We start from the raw sequence: 3,433 nt of genomic DNA, 5'->3' as shown, positions 1-3,433 counted from the left end.
TTTTGCCTGCAATTCAATAAAAACGGCTTCTGCCTAATTACCAAATAAAAATCCTAAACTTGAGTTTAATTGAACAACTTAAGTATCCACTGTCCTAGTGTCATTTCTGATGCTGTGATGAAATGCCCTGACAATAGAGTTTGTTCTAGCTTACAGTTCCATATTACAGTTCATGACTGTGGAGAATCCAAGGCTGCAGAAACTTAAAACAGTTATATCACATCCAGTCAAGAATAGACAGAAGAATGAATTGAGCTCCATAGAGACAGCACCAGGGCAAGCAAGAGCACTGGGCAACTCTGCCTTGTGGAGGAAAATCACCTAAACATGGGCAAAGGAGATCCTAAGAATCTGACAGGCAAAATGTCCTCATATGCATTCTGTGGGCAAACCTGCTGGGAGGAGCACAAGAAGGACCCGGATGCTTCTGTCAACTTCTCAGAGTTCTCCAAGAAGTGCTCAGAGAGGTAGAAGACCATGTCTGTTAAAGAAAAGGAGAAATCTGAAGATATGGCAAAGGCTGACAAGGCTTGTTATAAAAGAGAAATGAAAACCTACATTCTCCCCCAAAGGGGAGACCAAAAATAAGTTCAAGGACCCCAATGCAGCCAAGATGCCTTCTTCAGTCTTCTTCCTGTTCTGTTCTGAGTACCGCCCAAAAATCAAAGGCCAGCATCCTGGCTTATCCATTGGTGATGTTGCAAAGAAACTAGGAGAGATGTGGAATAACACTGCAGCATATGATAAGCAGCCCTACGAGAAGAAGGCTGCCATGCTGAAGGAAAAGTACAAGAAGGATATTGCTGCCTACAGAGCTAAAGGAAAACCTGATGCAGTGAAAAGTGGGGTGGTCAAGGCTGAAAAGAGCAAGAAAAACAAGGAAGAGGAAGATGAGGATGATGAAGATGAAGATGATTATTAATAAGTTGGTTTTAGTGCAGTTTTTTTCTTGTCTATAAAGCATTTAGCCTCCCTGTGCACAACTCACTTCTTTTAAAGAAAAAAAATTGAAATGTAATGACCTGTGTTCTGCTCAAGACAGCCTTCTCTGGAGATCTCCAGACAGCTCATCCAGATAGCTCAGATCTTGAAAACCAATTCCATATCAATTCAGGTATTTACTCCAGGTACCCTTTTGATTATCCCACAAACTAGCATTCCATGACCCTAGTCTTTTGATTCTTAGAAAAAGACAGCAAGCACTTTAAAATAACAACAACAACAACAAAAAACCATAGCAAATAAATTCAGAAATCTGCCTGCCTTTGTAAGCAAAACAATAAGCTAACTGGGTGGGATTCCATCCTGAGATTACCATTCCCACGGTGCCTGGTCCCATTCTACCATTTTGCTGAAACATTAGACACAACCTCACCTTCCAGGCTCCTGTTGTCTTTGATTATCATAGAGTCAATAACCTTGGCAGAAAGAGCATTCCCCTAATAACCTTAGCAGGGAGAATATTTCCCAAAGAAGGAACATGAAGTAAAATATATAATTTTTTATAAAAACAAACAAGCCTCAACCATCAACTCTTGCAGAGGCCCACGCCATGCTTGCTCTGCTCCAGAGGTGGGAAACCATGTCATGCCATCCTTTCCAAGCCGTGCAGGACTCAGCACTCAGTCAGGGGACTAGATAACTTTTTTGTGTGTTCCTGTGGTTTTTTTCCTGTTACTATATATATTTATTTTATAAAATAATGGGTTTGTTATGATATTTTCATACATATATTTTATATTTTAATCATATTCACATTCAAATAAGGGTAAGTGAGCATGCAACAGATAACTGACACCACCATGTTTACTGTGGCACTTTCTATAATAGACAATTTAAAGATCAGCCTGGTGTCCATCAACAGATGAATAAAAAAAGAAAACATGGAGCATATTTTTTTCAGCCATATAAAGGAATGAAATTATATTATTTGTAGGAAAATGAATGGAACTGGTAATCCTCATAAAAATTGAAGTACTTCCCCTTCCCTATATGTATCTTTAAAACATACTTAAAACATATTTAATGTAGATTTTGTATATGAGTGAAAGTGTGATGCTTGTCTTCCTGGCTGGTACAAGCTGTATGTTGACTTAGAATCTTTCAGGAATATATCCTGGTGTGGTGTAGCTGAATCATATAGTAGTTCTAGCTTTAGTTTTATAAGAAACATTCACACTGACTCCATCATGGCTGCTCTAACTTTCTTCATTCAATATATTTTTAATATATTCTTTCCCTACCTTTGATATGTCTTCGTCCTCTTTACCTCCCCACCTGAAACTTCATATTCTTTCTCTCTCTCTCAAAAAAAAAAAAAAAAAAAAAACCCTAAAAATACAACAACTACTACAGCAAAAACAAAACAAAAACAGAAACAAAAAAAACCATGGAGTCTATTTTGTGTTAACTAACTTCTCCTGAGCATTTATTTAGGCCGGCCATGGAGTATGGTTGGCATGCCCATCAAAAAAAACTGATTTTCTACATGCAGACATCCAGTTAGACCAGCACAATTTGTTGAAGATGCTTTCCTTTTTCCATTGTATGGTTTTGGCTTCTACGTCAAAAATCAAGTGCCCATAGGTGTGTGGGTTTATTTCAGGGTCTTCTATTTGATCCCATCAATCAATCTGTCTGTTTCTATACCAATATGATGCAGATTTTATTACTATTGCTCTGTAATACAGCTTGAAGTCAGGGATGTTGATACATCCAGAAGTTGTTTAGTTGTTTTATTGTACAAGATTGTTTTAGCTATTCTAGGTTTTTCATTTTTTCAGATAAAGTTGAGAATTGTTTTCTCAAGGTCTATAAAAAATTTTTGTTGGAATTTTTATAAGAATTCATTGAATCTGTAGATTGCTGTGGAGTGGCCATTTTCACTATGTTAATCCTACCAATCTGTGTGTCTGGAAGATCCTTCCATCTTCAGATATATTCAATTTCTTTCTTCAGAGACTTGAAATTCTTGTCATATAAGTATTTCATTTGTTTGGTTAGAGTTACACTAAGATATTTTACATTATTTGTGGCTACTGTAAAGGGTATTATTTCCCTGATTTCTTGCTCAGCCTGTTCATCATTTGTATAATGAAGGGTTACTGATTTTTCTAAGTTAATTTTGTATCCAGCTACTTTGCTGGTGAGAGCACAAACTTGTACAACCACTCTGAAAATCAATTTGGCAGTTTTGCAAAAAAAAAAAAAAAAAAAAAATGGGAATAGTTCTACCTCAAGACCCAGCTATACCACTCTTGGGCATATACTCAAAACAAGTTCCACCATACCACAAAGACACTTGCTCCACTATGTTCATTGCAGCTTTATTTATAATAGCCAGAAACTGGAAACTCAGATGCTCTTCAACCAAAGAATACATAAAGAAAATGTGGTTCATTTACACAATGGAATACTACTCAGCTATTAAAAG

General features: G+C 36.8%; 1 pseudogene; it reads left to right on the top strand.

The window, feature by feature from the left end:
* The first annotated feature begins 327 nt into the window (after positions 1-327).
* Positions 328-922, top strand: LOC143442480 (high mobility group protein B1 pseudogene; annotated as a pseudogene).
* The last annotated feature ends 2,511 nt before the right edge of the window (positions 923-3,433 follow it).

Source organism: Arvicanthis niloticus, chromosome 5 (genome assembly GCF_011762505.2).
Source record: "Arvicanthis niloticus isolate mArvNil1 chromosome 5, mArvNil1.pat.X, whole genome shotgun sequence".
In the NCBI taxonomy this organism is placed as follows: Eukaryota; Metazoa; Chordata; class Mammalia; order Rodentia; family Muridae; genus Arvicanthis; species Arvicanthis niloticus.
Note: the sequence above shows the minus strand (reverse complement) of the source record. Positions and strands in the feature narration are given on the sequence as shown.